This window comes from Acomys minous (genome assembly GCF_964271855.1).
Source record: "Acomys minous genome assembly, chromosome: 4".
NCBI lineage: Eukaryota > Metazoa > Chordata > Mammalia > Rodentia > Muridae > Acomys > Acomys minous.
This window is the reverse complement of record NC_140486.1, coordinates 40595804-40622232: the sequence shown is the minus strand read 5'-3', so window position 1 is coordinate 40622232 and position 26429 is coordinate 40595804. Positions and strand designations below refer to the sequence as shown.

The 26429-nt window shown below is 39.9% G+C and overlaps 1 pseudogene across 1 annotated transcript; it reads left to right on the top strand.

Annotated features, from left to right (window-relative positions):
* Positions 1-12643: 12643 nt before the first annotated feature.
* LOC311596247 (cytochrome c oxidase subunit 7C, mitochondrial-like) lies at positions 12644-25528 on the top strand (annotated as a pseudogene). Its single transcript has 2 exons — positions 12644-12700; positions 25195-25528. The product of its transcript is annotated as a cytochrome c oxidase subunit 7C, mitochondrial-like (transcript).
* The last annotated feature ends 901 nt before the right edge of the window (positions 25529-26429 follow it).

The window sequence follows — 26429 nt, the reverse complement described above, 5'->3', positions numbered from 1 at the left end:
TTAAACCATCTGATTCCACTAGGACACAATTCACATAGAAGACAAAACCAACAAGATATAAGTGACTGCTTCTTTTAAAAAATGAAGACCTGTTCTCAGAATATCTGCAATGTTGTTTTTCCACACTCAGGCAATTCTTTTAATCAGTGATGTAGAACTGAGCTTCTGGGTAAATGAGAGTCTAATCCCCATTGTAGGTGCTAAGCAATCCAATTACAGTGTTTATAGGTAAAGCTTTGGGAAATGATTAGGGACAGGTGAGGTCCATCAGGATAGAGTTCCCATTATTCAATACAGGGTTTGGTACAAGGAGAAAACACACACACACACACACACACACACACACACACACACACAGAGAGAGAGAGAGAGAGAGAGACAGACAGACAGACAGACAGACAGACAGACAGACAGACATCTCCTCTGTGATGTCCTGCATTGCCTTGGGACTCTATCAACAGAAAATCCATTAAAATATGACTTGATCCTAAGACCAAAACCATGGACAAGAATAGTAAACCCAAACAAACCCCATTTATTTTCTTAATTCTTGAGAGTTAAAAAATAAAAATACTAGACTATCTATAGTGTTATGTAAGTAGGACATTTTCAGCCACCTTCCCCTTTGGAGAGCTAGGCTAGCAGTTCCATGGGTTTTTTTTTTCAATTTCTTGTTCATTTTGCAACCAACTGCAATATATCCTGGCACAGATTAACAAAGACACTGGACAAATTGAGAAAGGCATTTTTTCAAGATTTTCCGAGGATATGCTTTAATAAGCAGATTTGATCTTTTTTTTTTTTTTTTGCTAATAATGATATCTTCTGCCATTCTAGGGCATAGACTTATGGTAGCATCTTACAACTAGCATTATGTGACTGCTGATCACAAGGGACTGTTCTCCAAAACCCCCAGACACACAGTGGGAGAGACCAATGCGAGACTCACATCTGATGGAACGAGACTCCAGAGCTGAAATTTTACAATGCTGTTCTTAAATATCTTATCTAGAATCACTCAAAATCCAGACTCCTCATGAAAAGGATGTCTCCTTCAGAGTCTGGTTAAGATCAATAAAACCTAAGTGGCCAGAACGTCTCTAAACTATTTAAGTCCTGTTAGGCTGGAGTCAAAAAAAAAAAGTGCCCTTGGAGTACTGCCTCCAGAGGTATGTCCTCTCTTTCTTTGTTTTGCATTATGGTAACTCTGAATGGAACAGGAATAAGCCTCTAGGACCCCAGGACCACGTATGAATAGAATGACAGGTAGCTAAACCACAAGCAGAGCAGCAACCACAGCTCATCTAGGGGTCAGAATAGAAAATACTGTGATGCTAACTTGAATGTTATCAGGGAAGGGAGAGTACCAAACTCAATACAGTATGATGATGCTTCCTCCAAGGTATTAAAAATATTTACTATCAGGAGACTGATTGACGGAACTGACAGAAGAGGCTCATAGGTCCTCATCTGGAGTAATTATTCTCCTATAGTAATAACCGAACTATGAAGCCAGGCGTGTGTATGTGCATGACTGTGTGTGTCTTCGTATATGCATGTGTACCACATATATGCCTGGGCTTAAATGCAACAGGGCTTCAGATCCCCCAGAACTGGAGTTGGAAACAGCTGTGAACCATCCTGAATCCTGGGAAGAGAACCAAGGTCCCCTGCAAGGGCGGGCGGCAGGTGCTATTCACTGCTGAGCCATCTCCCCAGCCTTATACTTTCCTTCTGTCTTTTAAAATAGGCAGATCTAGACCTTGGGAACAGCACTGAAATAAAGAGCCCCGTCATCAAGTGTAGAGGTTTTGAGAAACTGATCTTAACTTAAAAGCTTTAATTAATTGCCCCTCATCTGGCTACCAGTAGATTAATGCTGCTGCTCTTGGCACCACCATCTTCATAAAAAATACATGGTGGAAATGCGAAGAAATGAAAGAGAATGATAAATGCACTCACATTTAAAGATGGAAGGGAGTGGATAAGAACCTTTTCAAATGCCACAAGGGAGAAGTGCTTGGCCTCTTTGCCATTCAGAGAGTGCTCGCCACGGCTCCTGCCCATTTGCTGAGCTCCGTTTGCCTTTTCAGTTTCCACCGGGCCTTACAACAAACCAATTTGGAACAAAGCACAATGTTTCCAATGATCATTGCCATCTTAGTCATTGTTTTTATTTATTAAAAATTAAAACCAATACAACTATATGGCTAAGTCTGACATATTGGGATCTTTTATAAAGTAGATTTTGTTCAGATCCCTTTTAGGTTCACAACAAAATTGAGCTAAAAGTACATACAGTTCCCTGAATGACCATCAGCCACCACAGGAGTACCTTTGCTCCAGTCAATGAAACTACATGGAGATACCTTATTACCTAATGTTTGTGATTTATGTATGAATTTTTGGTGTCACACATTTTGTGGGTCTCAAATATTTTATAACACCATTTATTATCCATCTATAACATTAGCTGCCATAAAAATCCTTATATCCAACCTATCTTTTCTTCCCTCCCTCTGATCCCTCCCAGCAAATAAATGATCTTTTTACTTCTTCCATAGTTTTACCTTTCTACAATGCAAGATATATGTGAAACAATACAATATTTATTTTTCTCTGAATTATTTGTTTCATTTAGTAATATGCATTTAATGTTACTCTAGTCATGGCTTGATAGGTTTTTTTTTTCCCCCTTTTTGGATGTGGAAAAAAACATCACGCCATTGTCTACATATACCACAATTTATCTATTTGCCTACTAAAAGACGTGCATTCGAAGTTTTCAAATTATGGGTAAAACTCTAAAAGCATCTGTGTACTTGTATCTGCAGGTGTTTGTGAAGACAGAAGTTTTTCACTCTCTGGTAAATATCACAGAGAGCTTTGGCTGGGTTCAGTGATAAATTTAGTTTTTCAAGAAACTGTAAAACTACCACTTTACATCCCTACCAGTAGCCAATGAGAAACCCCTCTGGTGCATGTTTTTGACTGCATTTAGTGTGTAGTGTTTCTATCTTTGGCTAATAAGAATAATAAGCTACTTGCTTTAATTCACATTCCCTTAATCACATAGAATACTGCACGTTTTTATATGTTTACTCACCATTTGCATATTTTCTTTGATAAGGTTCTTGTTTGGATCTTAACTTCATTTAATTGCATTATTCATGTTCTCAAGGTTGGGTGGTAAGAATTCTTTGTGTGTGTGTGTGTGTGTGTGTGTGTGTGTGTGTGTGTGTGTGCGCACGCGTGTGTGTGTGTCCATGTTTTACAAGACAAAGTTTCTTTGTGTAGTCCTGGCTATCCTGAACTCCCTTTGTAGACCACAGAGATCCACCTGCCTCTGCCTCCCTGAGTGCTGGGATTAAAGGCTTGCACCACCACATCCGGCCTCTTTGCATATTTTGCATAACAGTAAAATTTGCTGGCTCCATGTCAGTATAACAACTGAGATAGGCAACCATGAAGAGAGGATGCTTGTTTGCTTGATTGGTTATGCTTATCTAGCACCTGACCATGAAGCCCTGACGTGCTGCACCTGTAGTGGAGCAGCATGTTGCACTGGGAGAACGTGGAGGAGTAAAACCACACTTGAGCATGAAGAAAAAAAAAGAAGTCATTGGAGCTCCACACTCCTCCTTAAGAACAGGCTCTCATTGGCTTAGTGGCTTTCCATCAGTCCTGAGTTCCAGAAGATTTCATCACACCCCATCCCCAACAGTGCTACCTTGAGGGCCTAGCACGGGCCATATTGGCCTTTGTAGGAACTAAAGTTCTACCTTATAGCAAAATCCTTCATAACATATGTAAGTTATAAAAGTGTTTACCCCAGTTCCTGGCCTCTCTTCTTTCTATCTATACATACTGAGTTTAATTTTTTTACATACAGAGGTGTTTGAGAGAGTGGGAGTTCTCTTGAGGGCATACAAAAATATGCAGTTTGCAACTCAAGATGTAATAAATATTGTTAGGATCCTCCCACATTTCAAAATGGCAGGCATTTTGTCGAGTATGTAATTATTCTTCAAAGAATTGTTCCTCAAAATCCTTTATTCTCCAACCACTTCATTATTTATTTTCCTATTAATTTTGTCCAAAGTCAACACATTTTTTTTTACATCTAACTGACTTTCGCTAGGAACGAGTTGTGAGTTTGCTCCACACTTACAAGAACTAGGAAAAGAAAGCCAAGGTGGAGAGGAAAATTCTATCCACACTTAGTCCTATTATTTCCAACTGCCTGGTCATGCTTGACTTTCCAAGAAGCTATGTTGTTGTCTGTTTGTTTGTTTTTTTCAATTCTGAGCCAATCACAAAAGAACATATGCGGATGGTGGGAATAGGAAGGAGAACGTCATTTCCCCTGTACTGTGCCTCACCAGAGCCCCGCAGAGGATTTCGTCAAGCTTCATAGTAACAGCCACGAGAAGGAACATGATTGCTAAAGATTAATATACACAGATCCCTCAGCCTGGGGAAAAAATAGGATGGAGGATTACCTCATATTAGTTTTCCTGAAATGATATCCAATAGAGTATCTTTGTAGAATATATGAAGGTTTCCGGACAAAACTGCGACCTTCAGAGTTAAACAAAACATGTTTATCCTTTGCCAGAGGCTGGTGGGGGAGGGCAGTTGAGAGGGACTCAGGATATACTCTGTTGGGTTTCAGATGGTTTGAATTAAAACCCACTCTAAGGCAAGCAAGGTTGGATCTTTTTGGCAATTCTGCTTCCCTTAGCAAGAGGCACTGGCCCTATGGTAATACCCACAGTTGAATACTGACGTCTTTCAAATGGACAGTTTTAGCCAAAATTGGTAAAGAATTACCAAAAGCTCATGCTCTGGATCGCTTCAGAATCACAGGGTCAATCCTTTCTGACTCCTTCCAAATCTAAACCATGTCATAGTTTTGTTGGTCAGACACAAACAGCATACCCTGGCCAGCATTGCTTTCTACTATATTAAGGAACTTGGAAAGAGTGTTAGGGAAAGGTAGTGTGTAGAGAGGCCATCTATGCCTCCTGTTAGAAAGTCCAAAGGGCTAGACCTCTTCTCACTTAAAATGAGCTAAGAGCCCAGTTTCCCATATGGGCTTGATTCTTCCACATAGCAAAAGTAGACAAGAAAAAACTATGTGGGTTAATGTAACCATGTATAGGAAAGAGACAATCAACCTGAAGAAATGATTCTTTGTGACATCACTCACTAAACTTCCTTGAAGATGCAAGCCAAAGGACTGTTCTAAAGCCTGGTTTCCAGGATCAATCTGTGTCACATCAGCAAATTAGAAACGTACAAACATTTTCTTAAAAAAAAAAACTTGGATGCCTTTCTCTTTGATAAATTGGGAGGTTTGGCAGTATTTGGTTCTTGTTCTCAAGCAGAAGCTATGGAATGTGAGAAGTGGATGTTCCTTGATTGGGCTTGCTGTCACACCAGCAGTCCCCCGGGCCCTTATCAGATGCTCATGTGTTTCTTTTATATTGCCAAGAGGATTCTTGCAGAATTTTAGATGCACAATCCCTGATATATAAGAAATACTGCCTCAGCGAAGACAGAAACACCAGAGAAGTGAGTCATACAGTAAAGATAAAAATAGAGGCACTGCCCATCCTGAATGGTGGGTGGGTGGAAGATCTCCATAGGTCTAGCCTTTCATAAAACTAATGAAATTACTTGAAAATTTGCTGAAATAACCTTTTTGGAACTCTGGAATCGCACCAAATATTTCAGTGACTCAGTGAACAATTTATTCAATAAAAACTGAAGTTCTCAGAAAGAATGGTAGATTGGGGGTTGGGAGAGATCACAGCAGTTAACCACACCTGGATCTCTTCCGGATGATTGCAGTTTGGTTCCTAGCACCCACAACCAGCTCACAACCAGCTGTTGCTCCAGTTCCAGGGGATTCTATGCCCTCTTCTAGCCCACCTTGTACTGCACGCAAGTGGGTCATAGACAAATAGGCAAGCAAAACAACTGCACACATAAAAAAAAAAATCTAAACTTTTAAAAGAATGGTCAGCTTATGGCATTTTAACATAGCCTATCTCTTTCCACTTTAGCCTTTATTACCAGCAACCTCTCAAATACCAAAACTACGGAAAAAATCAGCTTGGATGCCAAGAGATGGAGATACAGTAGGCTTGGAGTCTCTCAATTAAAGGCATACTGCCTACTACTATCTTACAGAAAACTTCTGGAGTCTTGCTCTCAATTAGTGAAAAACTAAAAGTACACACATGAGATGAGCCATTTATTGACCAAATTCAACCTTACTCTGTGGGGAAAGGCCATCTATGGGGTGTTTGTGAGAAGCAATATGCTTTTATTCTAATAAAAAATCTTTACTTTTTGAAATGAAAATATAATTACATCATTTCCCCATTTCCTCCCTCCAATGCCTATCTATGCTCTCTCTCATCCACCATCTTCTTTTCCTCTTTCTCAAATTAGTAATCTTTTTTCCATTGTTATTACATATATACAATATATACATGTGTTTTAAAATATATAAATACAACAAGTCAGTCTGCATTAAAATATCTGTACACATATGATTTCAGGGCTATAGCTTAGGGATCACAGCAAAAGAGGGAGCAGAAAAACCCTAAGAGCCAGAGGAACAAACAGAAAGTTTTCTGTGAGGTAGTGTCTTCTAGAAATGTCTAAGAGGCTACACTCATAAAGTCACATGGCTGCTTAAACAAGACCTGAACAACAATGTTACTGGTAGATATGTTAATATGGAAGGGACAAAGGTCAAGGGTCAAAGAACTACAGGTAACTGGGAAATGTAAGAGTGGGAGATGAGACATGGCTATCCCCCAGGGAAAAGCCCCATAACATTTTAATGTTTGATATTTAGCGGTGCAGCTTCCAAAGGCTTTTATTCCATTGAGAACAAATAAGACCCAAAGCAATGTAGAAAAGGAAGATCTAGGGAGCCAGATGAAGGTTTGGAGAAGTCAGTAATATCCCTGGAGAACACATGTAGATGGCCCCATGCACATTCTTGTGAGCAGGGATGTCCTGAGAGGATGTGGATGGTGGTCTTATTGCTTCTTTATGACACAGAATGGAAGAGCGAGAGGGAAGCCAGCAACCCTAGTGCTGGCTTTATGCTCAAACGAATGCACAGAGCAAGAATGAAAGGATTTGCTTAGTGTTTCAGTTTAAAGCTCTGTCACACTCTTAACTAACAGAGCGGAGATTTACATAGACTTCATGAAAGACCTTGGTCTTGACATGGCTTACTCTCTTCAGGGAGTGAAGTTTGCCTTGGGTCTTTTTAAGTATGAGTCAGGATAGAAAGAGAAAGCTAAAGGGATAAGGGACGGGAAAGCAGGCTGTCTTTCTAAAATCTCATTATATAAGCTGCTCACTGAGAATAAGAAACTTCAACATAACTGATAAAGCCAAGACTGTCACAGAGACAATATTCCTTGTCATAGGGAAATCTAAAACAAGTATTAAAATGGCAAGCCGTCTCCCAGCTGACCCAGCACTTCTCTCTCATCCCCAAATATGAACTATGTGCTTCATAAAGCCACATCACAATTTCATTTATGAAAGGAATTTTAAAAGAAAAATAATAAAACTACCTTGTAATTTTTAAATGTATTTATAATATTTTGCTTACTCTATAAACTTGGTTATAAATTCTATCTTTTGATCAGTGTAACTCAAATGTTATATAATCTCATCCTTCTTCCTTTTTTTCTCCTTATATTTCTAAAAACAACAGCAACAAAGGGAAAAAGAGCATAATAATTTTGCTTTTCCTTTACCCTAGTAGGATTTTCCCTCCATGAAACATACCATAAGGAGAAGTCGAGTTAGATTGAAGTTCACATTGGTGAAATGTATCATTACTTTCATTTAAATTTTTATTTGTTTCAAAAAGTTCTCCATCCCCAAATTATTAAAAAGGTCACAATACAGAAAACCTCTAACATATAAGAGATAATGCTGTGACTTCCGGTGGGAATACTTCGTAAGGGAGAATGTACTAATGTTTGGCTTGTTTTATTAAGTTGGGTTATAAAAAAAGTCACTAATTGTTGGAGATTGGTCTGATATATTTTGATGTTAATTACTGATTGCTGTCTCTGTGCCACTCCTGTACCTTGCCTAAGAGCCTAACCTGCTTGACCAATAAAAGGCCATCACACCTGGGCAGGGCAAATGGGAGAGGCGTGGCTAAGGTTCCAGGACTTGGGGAGTCAGAGAGAATCTTGTTGGGGAGAGAGGCCAGAGGAGAGGAGAGAAGAAGGCGGCACCATCATGGGTTAGGTGGAAGAGAAGCATGTGGCCGGCGTGGATGGAGATTGGCCCAGATGATGACAACTAGCAAGTATATGGGATTATGGATGGGAGGGAGGTAGCTTGATAGAAATTGCTAGAAGCAAATGGCATGTGATAGGGGCAGGGATTCCATACATGCCCCACTATGGGAAGTAGTTTAGGAAATTAATATCTGCCCTTCCCCAGGTTAACTAAGGTTATTTAAAAATATAACAGGTATCTGTGTCTTGATTGATTGCTAGGGGGTTAGAAAGAACTGCAGTAATAATAATTATAGGCCTAATGATAAACATTATTAGGCTATACTGGTAAATTAATAGCAACAACTAATTATCTCAAGAATGGGTTTCAACCTTAGGAACACGTGCACCCTTCTGATAATGATATTGAGTTTGATGCAGGCCTTATGAAGGTACTCTGTATTAGACAGAGTCCTTAACCATGTATCTTGTGTCTGAGTGATTACAATGATCCATGGTACTGCTACCAAGATGAGACTTGACAGCCTATGACCATATAGTCGGGGAGGAGGTCCCCCTCGGTCATAGACATAGGGGAGGGAAATAGGGTAAAAGCAGGAGGGAGGGAGGAACCAGAGGATACTAGGGATGGGAGAACAATTGAGATGTAATCTGAATAAATTAAATAAATTATAAAAATGTATTTGGATATTAGAAAAAAAAGAAAATAATTCACTTCATTCTTATCCACAGAGAGGAAACTTCTGGAGTAATAACTGTTGTCACTACTCATTTTACTATAAGCAAATGAATAAGTACATAGAGGAAGCACTGTAGTGACAATCAGTTATGAGAATGAATGTGTAAGTAGAGCTTTCATTTTACAGAGGTAAAGAGGAAAGGAGTGTGAGGAAGGAAAGGCGAACATGATAGAGCAAAGCTGCAAAGAATCTTTACAGTGAAAGATAACAGGGCTTGGCAAGCTGCTGCCTTATTAGGCTTGAAACAGCAAGCAAGGAAAGTTGGTTACTAGGAGATTTATCAAATTCAATGAACAGCAAGAAAAACTCAATTGGTTTCAGAGACCACAGAGAAAAGTGGAAAAATCAGGATTTTAGAATTCCCAGAAATGACTGGCACAGACAGTGTAAGCAAAAGTATAGACCACAGTCTAATACAGAAGCAGATAGTCTGGGAAAGCATAGATTAGACCCAGGAAAAACACACAATATAGTCACCCAGAACTTGCACTTTATGGAGCAATACCCCAGCATGTTTTTTAAGTCAAGACATGAGGATTTTTTCCTCTACATGGAAGTTTGTATCCTTCAGAAAGACATGTCTGTGTAGTTGGCAAAATAGCCAGAGAATCTACTAACAGTTCCATGTAATTTACACTGTGTTTCTTGAGTTCAAAATATATTAAATTTTATTATATTTCACTAAGCTCCCTGTGCTAAACACTCAATATTTTCCAGGCCAAGGTCATTTTTAATATAAAGCGAGACACAAAAACTATGTGTCCTCAAGTAGGTGTCACAGAGTCCTCAAACAAAAAGAAATAAAAATGTTTGACATGGAATACATTTTCTAAATCCTATTTTTTCCATGTTCTTTCTTTGTTCTGAGTCACCAAATGACAGCATCCACTCTAATCCAATGGATGTTTGAGTGGAAATATGTTTCTGAACACTGCTGCTATTTTGTACAATAGAAGTTCAATAAATTCTTTCTGGGGTAAAACAGCTCTACAGTCTGGTTTTTTTTAATTAAAAACACATGCATGTTGTGATTGCAGACATGTATATGCATGCAGAGAGAAGGAATGAAAAGGTCCGCTGGCTCTAGATCTAACCAGGAGCTGAACACATTCCCAAGGAGAACCTTTCAAAGTGAGTGGAGACAACAGCCAATGGACTGAGAAGAAGTTATTTAAATGACAAGAGTAATCTATTTTCCAAGTTGTGCCAGGTATGTCAAAGAATGAAGATGAGAAAACAAAACAGTAAGAATGGCTCTCTGTGTCTGTCTCTCTCTCTCTCTCTCTGTCTCTCTGTCTCTCTGTCTCTCTGTCTCTCTGTCTCTGTCTCTGTCGCTGTCTCTGTGTCTCTCTGTCTCTCTGTCTCTCTGTGTCTCTCTCTCTGTCTCTGTCTCTCTCTCTGTCTCTCTCTCTGTCTCTCTCTCTCTCTCTCTCTCTCTCTCTCTCTCTCTCTCTCTCTCTCTCTCACACACACACACACACACACACACACACACACACACACACACACACCTGCTACTGTCTTCATCTCCTGAAGCAATTGCAATGCTGAGCAAACGGAATACCTTCTCATGGAGCCTGACCTGGCTTATAGAAGGGGCTAGACTTCCATGAAATCCCCACAGATTCCAGTCCTGAATATCACATATAAATACTCCCCATTCTTTCTTCTCAATTCACAATAATCACATTTTTCTTCTTTATCAAGTTGTTGAATTAGATTAGGGCAAGACTTGAACTTGATAGAAGTCCACTTTACAAACATAGTACCCCACACACAACCCCTACACAGCACCCCGCCAGACACCATACACACGCACGCGCACACACACACACACACACATACACACACACACACACACACACACACACACACACACACACACACACACACACACCTGCTACTGTCTTCATCTCCTGAAGCAATTGCAATGCTGAGCAAACGGAATACCTTCTCATGGAGCCTGACCTGGCTTATAGAAGGGGCTAGACTTCCATGAAATCCCCACAGATTCCAGTCCTGAATATCACATATAAATACTCCCCATTCTTTCTTCTCAATTCACAATAATCACATTTTTCTTCTTTATCAAGTTGTTGAATTAGATTAGGGCAAGACTTGAACTTGATAGAAGTCCACTTTACAAACATAGTACCCCACACACAACCCCTACACAGCACCCCGCCAGACACCATACACACGCACGCGCGCACACACACACACACACACACACACACACACACACACACACACACAACCTAGTACCCTCTGCCACCAGAACCTGAAAAAGACAAAATTTAAAAAGGCAAAAAGAAAAATATGTAAAATTAATTAATTTTTATTTCTCTAAATAAATATTAGCTTATCTATGGAAATCAGTGAGACATCATTTACTGGAAAGAATGAAGGAAAAGAAAATTGAATGCTTACAGACAAATCATCTATTGCTCTTTACTACTAGAAAGAAAACAAGAACAACTTTTACCTTAAATGATAAGGAAAAAGTGCTAAGGAATAGCAAGTTCTCATCTTCCTCTCTCTTACAACTGTCTTGGTCACAGGACTAAACAAGACAAAATAATGTAATTTGTTTCATTTGCAAACTGCCGAATGATTATTTTGTGCAAGAACTTGCAGTTCCAGGCTATAAACACCACAAAGAAGGCAGCAACTGAGGCCAAAACCACCGCTCTGTGTCTCGTTCTCCACCAAGGCCTCCGTACAGACTAGCTCTGGTCATCAGACTGTCACAACAGCTGGCAAGATGGTATTCAGTGTGACATCGCCAGACAAGGAAATTGAACCTCCAGCGAGATTCAAAGCACCTCATGAAACCTAATGAACGTCTTATCCATTTGAACAAATGAAAGCTTAAATTAGGTTGCTCTAGATCAGGGTGTTAAATGTGTGTACTGTTCGATTGACTCACCAGCATTGTTCCTCATAACCTTTTATTTACTCCCTTAAAAAACTAAATCCTGGGCAAATGAGGTAATAATGGAATGTTACACAGGGTTTTAGATGAGGCAATTAGTCAGCAGATCAGAAAAGGAGATCGCAGAAGGTCATAGGGAAATGCCTCGCTTTCTAAGAGCGGCTGCTTGAAGGGATGCTAGGATCTCTATGAAACATGATAATGTGGGGTATCCCACTGAACCTGACAGTGTGACCCTGCTCCCCCACCAAGTGGCAGCTGGAGTTCAAGACTCATACTGTAGGACTATGCTACACACAGAACCCAACCCAGCTTCAAGTCACCGGACCTTTTCTCGATCTCTTTTAGAAGTATTTAGAAAAGGAACTCCGGCAGAGAGATAAGAGGCATACAGCTGCATCTGACACTGTACTAACTCAGGATACAGAAAGGGAAAAATGCCAACAAAAGCTTTAAGTCTACAAAACCCAAGAGTGTGACATCCAAAAGTACTTGGCTTAAATTGTTTCGACCATTACTACCAGTATGATGTAATCAAGATGAAGTCCAGCATTCCTGTCCCACTCTGAGATGTCACCATTGGCCTTCCTTCACAGTGATTCAGCTGTTAGAGTTTAACAGTGTAGTAGGCGTTGTGTAGCATCAAGGACATTTGCATGTCTGCACTTTCGGTCATGGTGACTAATGGTGGCCATCAACAAGAAGGCCAACTAAGAAGGCGTAGAACTCAGGTGAGTGAGGAAGCCCACCCCTCCCTGAAAGCCAGGCTACTCACAAGATGGCAACACTGAAAAGTTCCCATGGGCTCAGCAGGGAAAATGAAAGAGACATTGAGATTTTGGCTCCAGGTTCGATGTTGTGGCAGGAACGTCGACAAGCTGCCCGAGCTGTTTGGCTTCTGATCACCTTCATGCGTGAAGTTAATCAGGTTAAAGAATGGGTAGCACATCTTAGTTGTGTTTAGGAATTGAGTGTGGATGCTGAACTTTACTTACTTTGGCCCTTACATTCTCTGATGTTTATCTTTTTAAACTCTAAATAAATGAGGAAAGGAGGTGATACATGATTTCTACAATGGGAGGGGAAAATCCGAGTCACCAAGAAAATCCCAGCATAGCAATGTGTCTTCAGATGCAGTTTGGGTGCAAGAGCCTTGAGATGTGACTCTCAAGTCCACTGAATTAAGAGGGGTCTTCCCTCTCTACAGAGAAGAGAGGGTAAAAAATAATTATGCTAGGACTCCCTGAGAATGGGTACTTTCCTGCAACCTGCCCTCCTCACGTCTGTTGGATATAATGCTAGGGCTAGTACAGAAACAAGAGCCACATCTTCACTGATCTGTGGGCCTTACCATATCTGAAAATAAGTAATTTCTAGAAATTCCATCCAAATGTCAGGCTGAATATTGACCTATGCCAACCAGTTGAAGATATATAGAGAAACATCAGATATGGCTTTTAATCAATTAAAACAAGACCCTGGCCCTAGAATTGAAGCTGGCTAAGGTCCATGGCCATGTGAGAAATAAGCACTAATAGGGGAGAAAATTTAGATGGCTATTGTTAGGAAAACAAATTGATACACAGTAAAGACCTTCACAATGGCATATCATTTTAGGGGAATTCGCTAGATCAATGATCCATTATTATTAAGTTGGATACTGCCCAAGCTGCCACTTACCTAAGAAGGCATGCTTAGCAAATTAGGTCCAATGCCAAAGGAGAATACTGTCTCTTTATGGAATCTGATGAGTTTGTATGAAAACATTATACATCATCCTGACTTTGCTTGGTCGACAACTCACTTCTACCTCATTGAACATTGAAACAAACACATGAAGAGACCTGAGAGAAGGTGATCTGTCAGGAGGCTAAATGATGTGATGTGCAGGCTGGAGGCAATGATACCGTGAAACCAGGCAGATACAAAGCAAACAATGGGATGGAGCATTGGAGGCATGCATAACACATACATGGTAGCTTGTACTGACTAAAAAATGTAGGAGATAAAGAACATAGAAGTGCTGATAGAAGAAAAAGAGAAGACGGAGAATATTTCCAAATTAGCAATGGGGAAAGATGGTGGATTAGAATTTGTGTGCCTTTAAGTAGGAGAGTTTGGAGTTGAGATTGGTTCCTCTCACTAAAGGAACCATTTTGTGATAAGACTGCAGAGCCAGAGAAGAGATACTAAGGACAGATCTCTGGGGGAAACCAACACCTGAGGAGTACAGAAGCAAAATCCTGCATAACTCCTCAGAGTGAAATAGGGAATGAGAAAAGAAATACATCCTTAGCACTGCAAACCAAGTATGATTTAAATAAGAATAATGTATAACAAATGGAAAAACTTTTGATTCTGCCACTCGGGATAAACAATGAAAATTATTCTAGGCATGTGGAGATGGATTAGTGGGCAAGGTGCTTGCTATGCAAGCGTGAGGACATGAGTTCAAATCCCCAGAGTCCACATAAAATTTCCGGGTACGACCTCTCACATTTGTAAGAACTCTGACAACTTTGGGGAGGAGAACAACTTGAACAGCTTTTACAATATGGTACCCAAATGCTCACTCTTTCTCCTATCTTTTTCTTTTAAAGGCAAACTTTATGACCTCTGGTTTAAGGGGCTTTTTAAAATTATTATTCACTTTATAACCGAGTCATATTCCCCTCCATCCTCTCTTCCCAGTCCCATACCTCCTCCCCTATTCCTCAGAAAAAAGAGGCCCCCACCACCACCCATCCACACCAGCGATCAAGTTGTAACAGGACTGAGTTCATCTGTCCCACTGTGGCCTGGCAAGGCAGACCCATCAGGCAACAGAGTCCATATGTGAGACACTCTCTGCTCCCCTTACTAGTAAACCCATATGAAGTCTGAGCTGCCCACTAGCTGCTTATATGTAGAGGACCAAGGTCCAATCCATGCATGGTCCTTGGTTGCTGCTTTAGACTCGTAGTAGCGGGGACTATGGAAACTGAAGAGGACACCCTCTAACTAGACAAGACTCCTAGTGGAAGAATAACAACTCACCTACAAAAACTTCAGTCTAAAATTTCCCTGTCTACAAGAGCTGCAATGACAAAGATAGAGCAGAGACTGAGGGAATGCCTAACCAATACCCAGCCCAAAACCAACCCCAAGGAAGAGAGCCAACCCCTGACCCTGTTGGTAATACTTTGCTATGCTTGCAGACAGGAGCCTATCAGAGTTGTCCTCTGAGAGGCTCTACCTAGTTTGAAACAGGTGCTAAGACTCATAGCCAAACATTGGGCAGAGAATATGGAGTCTAATGGAAAAGTGGAGAGAAAGATAAAAAGGACCTAGAGGTGACAAGAGCTCCATAAGAAAACCAACAGAGCAAACTAACCAGGGCCCAGAGGGGCCTCTGGAGTCTGAATGGGGGGAGGCTGTTTTTCTAGAGACAGAGTAAAGAACGTACTCTCTAACTAGTGCACTGAAAGCATCTGGGAGCAGGAAAGGCTAGTGGGAACCAAATGAGAAAGGTAAGACCATACATACAGACCTGATGTGCCCCGCCCCTGCTACTGGAATGTAACCGGCCTCCAAGAACTGCTGATGCAACCACTTCTTGATTTGAACAGTTCAGTGTTTACATCTGGGTTTGAATCTTCTGCAGGAAAAAAGGAAAATATTTTTAAAAGAAAATAAAGGAAAGAGAAAGGCGTTGTGGGAGCCAAATAAGATGTGCTGTGGAGCCTCCAGATGCAGTCTTGCTGTAGTCAATCTGTCATTTAGGCAGATGTAGAAATTTATGACCGGCCAGTTTTGCAGACTGAAACCCAGCTTTATTCCTAGGGCTCTGCTCTTCTTAATACATCATCGTAGCCTTTCCACATGACTACAACCTTCCCCACATAAACACCTTCTTATAGCTTTTTAAAAACCTGTCTCCTCAAACTGCAGTGTTCCGAAGAGTTACGACACTCTGAAGTCTTAGGGAAGGAAAAGAAGAGTCACCCATGGAAGCTCTCCATGTAAGAGTACTTTGGAAATCTTGGAGTCTAAAAGCCCCCTCCTTAAATCTCTTACCATAATAACTCAAGGGGCTACACAGTGTTCACAGTTAAACAGCGTGTATTACCCCTTCCCCCCTTACCAGGAGTCTCAGCCTGGCACAGTCATCTTGTTAGGCACTCAGTGACTATTGCATATAGCTATCTCCTGTGCTCTCTACAGTTTCACAGGAAAACAGTAGCTGATGAAGATCAGGGTGGACAGAAAACTTAAGGCCTGGAAGAAAGAACAAAAGTCAAGACGAAAACAAACAAAACCTCCCAATAGGACCATTGCCATTGCCTTGCTTATGCACCTTACCTAAATGGGAAGGCAGTATCACTGAAGACAGCACACACTTTGGCTGTGGGGGGAAAATCAATCTCACGCTAATCAAGAACACCTCCCCACCCCCACCCCTGCTATCTAACTTTCAGTATTTAGAAGTAGAGGCTGTTGGAGGAGAAAAGACATTACTGCTTTTACTCAGTGCTAGATCTGGATGCTAAATACCAACTTGCTCAGTAAAATGTGCCTGCTGGGACAATAGTGACACAGCTGTTATGGAGTAACTAATTGCTTTCTGGTTGATTTTGAGGCCTTCTCCACAGGAAGGAATGTCATGCCTAGTACTATAGTCCTGGTCAAAAATCCCATGACTGAGTACTTGAAAGGGCCTACGGTTGAATCTGCTATTATTATTTTGATAAATGGTAACATTGTCAAAATTCCTTCTGAATATTTTTGTTTATACCCAAGGTCTTATATGCTTTGTCTGAGTTTTTTATTGCAGTGGACAATGGAGAAACATATAACTGATCAAGGGCTTAGAATAACGGACTGAGTGTTTAGCCCTAAATGACACATATATAATAACTCCTCTACCACCATAGCTCAGTGACTATGATAGAAGAGAAGACAGAAAGAATGTAAGAGCTGGAGGGTAGGGAGAAGTGCTATAAAATAAAATACTGTCTTCTAGATATGACAGAGCTATAACAATCATGAACTCAGATCAACTGTGGTTGCCTGCATAAGACCTATACAAGATCAAGCCAGCCACATTTCCAGCACAGACGGAGTAGATGATGTGAAACTCCAGTCTTTACTGAGCAGCTATTAGTAGTGGACAGTTGCTGAAGGAAGGAGAATCATTCTTAAGATGGGACCACTAACTGGTTCCCCATAGTTCAGTGGAAGACTGTACACCCATGCACATATGAGCAGCATTAACTGGAGTTAGTGAGTTATCAAAAAGGAGGTAATAAATTGCAGTTGGGGGGTATATTTGGAGAGTTGGAGAGCAGAATAGGGGGTAAATGTGACCATATTTTATGATTCACATGTAGAAAAATCCTCAAAAATAGAAAGACCTCAAGCCAAACAAAATCCCAACATTGAGAGCAGATGTGGGCATGAAGTCCCACTCCTAGCTAAGGAGATTGGCACTTGCTAGGTGCTGAGAGGAGAGCTGGCTTTCTTTAAGTGTGTGACCCCTGGTAAGTCAACCACACTCCAGGGGAAGGCCATACATCTAAGAGTATACGTTCAACATTAATTGAACTTGATGGATTTAAACAAAAGGATGAAGGCACAAAGTTGAATTGGTATGGTTCTAGAGCAAAAACTAACTCAAGATGGGCAATAGACTTAATCATGAAATTTGAAACTGTAAGTATTTTCAAAAAAATACAAAAGAAACTCTTTACAACATAGGACTGTTCATTTAAAACAAAAGACACAATCCATGAATAGAAAAATCACTAATTAGACCTCATCAAAATGTCAAAGCTGCTCTTTCAAAGAGAAGGAAGGGGGGTAGACAATATGTGAAACAACACACCAAAGATTCCCAAAACTCCACAGGGACAACTTAATTACCAAGTTAGAAAAAAAAACCAAGCAGGTAGTTCATTAAAGAAAATATACCAACAAATAAATTACAACTCAAATAAGATGTGTACACCTATGAGAATGGCTGAGATGAAATATAGTAATATAGTCAGTGGTCCCAAAATATGAAAAGACATGTCTATGCTGCTGGTGGGAATGTAGATGGGAAAGGCATTATGGGAAAAACACTGTGCTTTCTTACAAAACTGAACAGTCAGCATCAAAGTCTAACAACTGCATTTCTGAGAAAGTATGTCTGAAAAATAATAATCTTCAGAGAAAGACACATTCACAAAAACGCTCATCCCAACTTTCCTCACAACAGCCCCACCTGAGAATGACTCATGTCTTTGAACAGATGAACACATGGCATCCACACAATGAACTTTTCTTCAATAAAAATAAACTATTGAACTTAAAACAGTGCAGGTGAATCCCAAGAATGTTTTGCCATGTAAACAAAAAGGCCAATTTCAAAAAGTTATTTTGTTTCCATTTATGTAACCTTCTTAAAATAAAAATAATAAAGATAAAAACATATTGACCATTAACAAAAGTTTTAAAATTTTAAAAAATAAACTAACCATACTGTATAGTTTTAAAAGTTTGTGTAAAAACTAAAACAGAATTCTTATAAGTTACATTAAATAAAAGTATTTGCCTAGTCTAATAGGTAAAATGGTTTTTAACTTAGAATTCCATGCCAAATAGAAAAACATTTCAGTCATGAGGGAAACATAAAATCTTTAAGATATACAAAGAATCAAAAGAAAAACTGGGAACAATGACTATCTCAAGGTTGTGGATATGTGATTTTTATGTTATACAATATATTTATATATGAGAAAGACTTTATACACTATTGATTTAGACTCCAACAACTGTCTAATGGCAAAAATAATTATAATAGAAAAAATGATCTCAAAGGATGAATTTGGCAAAGAAAAGCTGAAAAAGTATAATTTCTCATAGCCTTCTTTATTTCTGAAATGTATTGTAATATTTTCCATTTGTACATGTATTCTCTAATCTATCTGCTTTGGGTTCTATGTGTTTCTGTTCCTCATCTCTCTCTTGGGTCAGCTGATTTACTTTCAGGAAAAAGCTAGCAAGCATTTTTGGTTTGATGAAAAATGATTTTTTTGTGTGTATAGCTCCATCACTATGGTGTGATGTATCCACAGATAATATATATGTACATGAAAACATGGATGGACTCCAAAAAAAAACCCCAGCATGCATTAAATTTAAGTCTTGTATCACTTTAATATGATTCAATAATACTATTTTCTTTCAACCACCCACAATTTAAAAAAAAATAATTGAGGACCATACAGAAACAGGAAATGCTTAGGTTTTCTCTCTGGGCTGTCCTTTGTTGACTGTCCCCCTGAGCAGATGCACTCCTCAGCTCTTTATCCTGCCCTAGAAACATGATTTTCTGGGTATTTCAGCTACTTTGGTTTAAGTGCACACTTAAATAGTTGTTTAGTTAGGACTTCACACCCAGCTTAAACTTAAAATTCTTAAGAGTCTGACTGTCTACTAGTCCCAATGTGCAGATCTTAAAGTGACTCCCCAGGTTAGAGTGGCGGTAACGTGCCCATTGCTTCCTAGGTTATTGCAGTAGATCCCAGGAATCTGCCAAACTAGTTAGAACCCATTATCTCCTAATAGTCTGACTTGCAGAGGATGCTGAATCCTTAACTCTGGGTCAGGTTAAATTGAAGATCTCTTCAATTATTCCAAACTCCTCCAGTGAATAGGGCTAAGAGAGAAAGATGAGAAAGTTAAGATAAAGTATGAAAGATAAGAGGGCTTTAAACAAAGTCTGTGGGAGTAATAAAAGGTACACAGACCACATAGATGGTCTAAGTTGCAAATATACCTTGATGGACACTTTCCTCCTTAAACCATGCCCTAGAATTCCCCCAACAGAAGAAGTTCTGCCTCTATTTACAATGCCCATATGTATGTGTGCTTGTGTGTGTGTGTGTGTGTGTGTGTGTGTGTGTGTGTGTGTGTGTGTGTGTGACAAAGCCCTGTTTATTTCATAAGCAAGTGGCAGTTGTTGGCACTGCAGCTGGTCAAATTTCAACTGTATTCGTACACACCTTGTTTTGGTTTGTGAAGATACACAACTGTCCAACTTAACTTCTCCTATCTTCCCATAAGACTTTGGCAGCTTTTGAAGTCTCTGACTTTCTGCATTTAAATTCAGTTCATCTGCTCCATATTCCTTGTTACTATGAAGCTTTATCTCATGCTTGTTTTCTACATAGTATGTATATAGTGTATTAAGAAAAGCATTTTCTCAACAATACTCAAAACCTCTTCTCATATGCTCCTCAAATGTATATACATAATTGTCGCACACCGATTTTTCTCCACTCATAATGTCACCTCTTACTTTAAAATTCCTACCACATTGCATAGCTCCATCACCCTCCAGGTGACCTCATTTAGATCAAATGACTAATTCTAATATAAATCTCCAGATAGCTTTGTAAAAGGAGGCTAATTCTCTACATATACACTGGATCTTCAAAAGAAGTTTATTTATCATATTTGAAAGCATTTAGGGGAGAATTAATTTCTGAAATGGAACTTAGAGGCTTAGTTTCCAATTAAAGCAATATTGCCCTAGCATACAATATTGACATAATGATGCTAATCTGGTCCTAGGGGTTTGGATACACTCCAAGCTCTTGCTTCCCCAAATCCTATTCCAATTTCTTCAGTTTTCTCTTGTCATTGAGCTACAAACAGTGCCTACTATGTCCCTGCCCTCTTGCAGATTACGGTCTGTTCCATTTGTTTAGGATATAAATATAACACTTTGACTTTTATCCACTTATACTGGTATTTCAATGTTTCAGCCTAGTAACAAATATTCAACAGCTAGCGTGCTGGTTATTAAACTGTCCGATATCAGCAGTCTTTGGCTATAAGAAAAGACAACCTGACAATTTTGAATTTTCATAGGTAATGGGTTCTATGTGGAGACAAATTTTAAAAATGACCCAGAACTCTGTAAGCAGGTGTCACAACAGCTCAGCACCGACCAGTCAAATGTGACTAAGAAGAGAGGGGGTATAGTACCACCCATAAACATCTTGTTCCTGACTCTTTTCTTTCTTTTTTCCCCAATTAATTTATTTTGGATCAACCACCAAAGGCTAGGCTCACAACCAAAAAATAGAAGAGTTGTTTTACTCTTTTGACCAGACTTGTGACTCCTGATTCATCCTGCCTCTGCCAATGGAAATGCTGAAATCGAAGAGTCAAGTCTGATCCTTCTTTTTTTTTTAATTTTTAATTTATTATAATTTATTCAGATTACATCCTGATTGTTATCCTGTTATCCCCTGGCTTATGTGTTCCTGTTCCCACCATCCCTCCCTCTTCTGCTCTATTCCCCTTCCCTAGACCTCTGACAGAGGGGACATCTTCCCCGACCATATGACCACAGCCTACCAGGTCTCATCCAGACAGCCTCCTTCCCCTTCTTCTGTGTGCCCACTGGGCTTCCCCACCAAGGAGAAGTGATTAAATCAGGGGTACCAGAGTTCATGTGAGAGGCAGTCCATGCTCCCTTCACAACTGTGGAGAGTGAGCTGTCCATTGGCTGGATGTGAACAGGGGAAGTCTAGATTTTCTGCATGCATTGTGCTTGATCCTTCTTTCTCCTCATCTATTATTACTTAATCATTAGAGACTATCATTAACTCAGTCTATAAAATATATACCATATTCATCTATTTCTCATTTCAGTGCCACCCACTTAGTCTGGAACATCAGCATTTTTCCCTTTAAAGCCCAATACACCTTTTCAATTACATTCACTATTTTTCTCCTATATCAGTGTAGTTGATGATCATCTTTAACACACAGGTCAGAAGCCTTGAAGTAAAAAGCATAATGGTTTTAGTGGGCTATAAGGAGAAGACAACACAAAATCACATAGGTCGCAAGGTCAGGGACAAAGAAAGGTTCCATCTCTTGTGTTGACTTCCTTTGATCTCCAGAATTCCAAACTACAGCCATATTCAGGTACTATGTGCACTCTCTATTTAAATATAAAAGATAATTTTGCATCTGGGTCTTATGCTGCCATTCCAGAAATGCTTACTTGGGCTGGTACTCTACCATGGTAAGCTGTCATGATCAGTCTGAGCTCATCAAGAAGCCAATTATGGAGGCGGAGCTGTGCCTCACTCCTGATCTCAAGTCTACATATGTCTGCCTCAAAGTATCTCCCCAGTTCCTCTGTCTGGGGATGGGCTATTCCCCTGAATCTGTGACGGGAAGGGAAAAGAATAGAGCAACCCAAGAGTAAAAGCAAGAAGATAAACTAATTCCAACAGATGCTACTGCTGCTTGTCCCGTGATAGAAGAAGTAGCTGCAGTAGGTAGGAGAAGCTGGACGCTGAGCCCCAGAATCCTCAGCAACACCAGGTAGAAGCTCAATTAAGAGCATCAGCCGACAGACTCGGGTTCCCGAGTTGGTAGCTGCTCGATGATTACAGCCCCAATTTGACAATGTTACCTCCCTATTCTTGCTTGTTCTTTTACATGAACCCCTCACCTGGTGAGACAGCACTCTACTGGGGACTCTTGTCTGCTGGAAACTCTAGCAGGCTGCCTTAAAGAGGCCTCCCCAGTTATTTCTGGTGGGTGCTTTAATCACCTGATTTCATGATGTTTTGCCAACTATCTATCCGCTGCTTGTTATTTAGTCTTTTACTTTGGCTCGTCGCTGTATGCTTAATAAACTCATTCTTTCAAAAATCAACACTAGAACATAGCATACAGAACATCCACACACTGGCTTCCTGTGTCTATTGTAACAAGCTACACGGACTGGCTGTAACAACACGAAGGTGTTCTCACTAACCTCAAAGCCAGATGTCTGAAATAGTTGTCACTGAACCAAAATCAGTGTGTTTGCAAAGCGGAGCTTCTGTTCTTTTCCTTACCTCTTCTAGCTGGGGACCGCCGAGCATCTTTTGCCTCTGACCACATCACTCTAGCCATCAGCATCTCCAGTTCTCTGCTTGCCTTCACATCATCTTTCCCCAAACACACACCAAAGGTCCCTCAGCCTCTCACGTGTAAGAATACTTTTGATGACATTCAGAGTCCATCCTGATAACCCAAGATCATCATCCCATCTTAAGATCCTTACTAAATCACATCTTCAAAAATGCTTTTTATTAAATAAGGTCACATACAGGTTCTAGGACCTGATGCCACAGTGGTGACATTTTTCAGATGACATCAACGCAACTACAGTTTTTAATTTGAAGTAAAACAGACAGACATCAGGCTCACCCAGTTCTTGAACTAAAACTCCCAATACACAATATAAAACTGTACACAACAGTGGGGAGCAGAACTAACAGCAGTTGTTGCTAAGGAAATACGCCTTCACTTTTAGCCCTACCAAAATGCCCACTTCTGTGACCCCTCCTGACAGATTCCACTGCTGTAGAACAAGCTGTAAAATCCTTATTGCAGCCTATAAACCCAGTGTGATCTAGCAACCTCTTTTTTCTCTGTCCGTGTTTCATTTTACCCTTCCTGTGTTCCGCAACTCTCTCAATACATGGAACCTCAAAAGCATTTCCTACCTGGGTCTCTGTCAATTCTCGGTCCAGAATTCTCTAGATATAAATTTATTCTTCCAGTTTCTGCTTTTTAATTTATGTCTCAATGCCAGGTTTTCACGGGAGCTCCTCTGTTTTGTTTTCCACTGTCTCTTGCAATCATCTATTTTTCCTCATTTATTCATTGTCTTAATTACTTATTATAAATGTTATAAGAATATTGGTTGACTGGTAGAAGCTTTGCTTGTCTTGGTTTCCTAACATGTCCCAAGGGTATGGCATATAATACAGTCTTTCAGCATGTTGTAATAGAGCAGGGATGGAGAGATGGCTAGTGTTTACAAATCTTCTAGAGTACCTCAAATGTTGTTCCCAATACCCATTCAGGCAGCTCACAACCACCTGTGAGTCTGACTTCAAAAGCCCTGACATGCTGTTCTGTTCTCCTTAGGCATCCTCACACAAGTGTCATATACTCACACAGCCTTATGAAAACACAGATGAATAAAGAATGAAAATATGTCTTTTGAGAAAAGAGTGATTGCACTAGAATTGAGGAAGAATATAAGCACGCTAGACTCTCAATCAAGGCTTGATTAAAAAAAAAACCTTTAGATATATGTATGGGAGGCATCAAAAGGTAGCATTATATAAACTCATAAAACACCCCTACCATAAAACTCTAAGAAAGGAAGTGGCATCCATGTAAAAGCATTCAGGTATCTTGGGATTGGGTGGGGCTACATCCCAGAAGATGAGAGAGCTAAGAGTATAAACATATTCTTAGTTTATAGCCACATCTCAACACTTCTCAACACTGCTGTAGTTTTCACAAGGAGCATGTATCTTCAACATAGATACAAGCTTATGTTCCTGCGATAAAACATTAATACATTCTGAAGCTAATGTGATTATTTTCTCTATGAGAATATTTGACTTAGGATAGAAGAAAAGGAAGAGAGCGCTACAGCTTTTGCTGCAGTGCTTTAAAATTCAACTGTAAAAGCACTTCAAAATTACTTTCTAGAAAAGTCTCTTAAGAGGCAGATTGCAAAGGGTGTGTGGGAGCTGCTTTGTAATGTGCAATCACAAAAATGATTATAATGGTGATATCCCAACAGACAAAGCTCTTCAGAGATAAAATCATCTACCAGATAGCTCTTCTTGTTGGATAGATGGTAAAATAATTAGTCAGCAAGACACCATTTCAGAGTTCCCTTGAGTTCTTCTCCTGTACCATACTTAAAAGTAATTCAAAAGGCCCCTTGGTATAAGTCAATTTTAGATCTCAACTGGCCCTGAGCATTTACTACAGAGAACAAAATGAACTCCCCCAAACAGACTCCACCCAAAATTCTATATAGCCCAGGACACTAGCTCTGCCATGTTACATGACTTGGCCTATGTCTTTGCTACTTCCCAAATCTTGAACCTTTAATAATCATAGAAATGCAATGTCACAAATCATCTTTAAAGGTGTGCTCAATTGTTGAATTTGTTTGGGATTTACTTATCTGCAATATCCAAGACCATGTTGTGATGATTAATGAAAGCCTCATGGAAGGTGTATGAAACAAGATCTAAGGCCAAGGAACAGACTGAGAAAGATGTAAAATTAATAACCCCCCTGCTCGAGACTGAGGTGTTGCAGCCATTTCTTCTGCACTCCTGGCAGAGCTTACAGCAGCGCCATGTTAGGCTAGAGTATCGGGAGGTTCACTATCTCCCTGGTCCATCGCAGCCACCATGAGGAGTGTCCTGATGAAGAATTTGCCATTTTCTGTGGAAAACAAGCGGCGGTTACTGGTTACGATGACTGTGAGCTTTGGATCTGGATTTGCTGCTCCTTTCTTTATAGTAAGTCACCAGCTACTTAAAAAATAAAGATATTTATTCCAATCTTTTAACAGGATGAAGAGTGTTTAAGAGATGATCTGAAAACTGGATTAAACTCTTGGACTCTTAAACTACATAAAATTGTAAATAAATTAATGAAATAAAGATTTAATGCCTCTTCTCTGAAAAAAATAAAAATAACTCCCTGCTCCTACTTTCCTTGGTCTTTTACATCAGGAAGTATGGCCCCTACTTTCAACTTTGGTGAGCTATACACGTAGGTATTTTTCATACAGTATAATTTATAAGCAACATAAATTCCAACACACTTCTGCACAATCCTCAAGAATAAGAGGCCAGGAAGTTCTGTAACAGATGTTCACAGAACCAGCTGAATCGACCCCAGCCCCTGCAGACTGAGTTTTCAGCACATCTGCAGAAGGCTCTCAAGCCATCATCGACGTCAATTAACGGTAGAGCGTCTCTTCCCATCTGAATTTCCTGACTTCTGATCACACAAGGACTAGTGCTACCCATGGGTTTCACACACACACATCACAAAACCTATCACAAATGCTTTCTATTTGGGGAGAAGCTTGGTCTGGTTTCTTGGAAAGAGTGTATAAATTGTTCATGACTGTGTCACTAAGTACCACCTCTTGTATTTTTAAAAGAATGTCTTCACTGAGCTTAATGCTGCCTTTATGAATTTTTAACTGGTATTTTTTTTCTGATTTTTTCCCCTCACTAAAATGGAAAATGGGCTTCCGTGGAAGCTTTTCTGAGCCTTACAAGTTTTTAAAGAGTGTGTTTCCTTTTTCCACTTCTAAGTTTAGCTCCATAAGAATGAGCCTAATGATCTCATGCTCCAATCGCTACACGATACACATTTCTGGAAACTGTTGCTAAAACGCTAGTTGCCCTCTGAAGACTCCTTCCAAAAAAAGGAGCTCTTCTGTGGCCCATTGCTACTCAGAGCTAATGACGTTAAAGGATCTTGTATAGGGTGAGTTCTCTCTGGGGTACAATGGGCCTCCTGATACCATGTTTGTTCCACCTCCAGATGCTCAGAGATCACCACGTGCTCCAAATTCTAAAACAG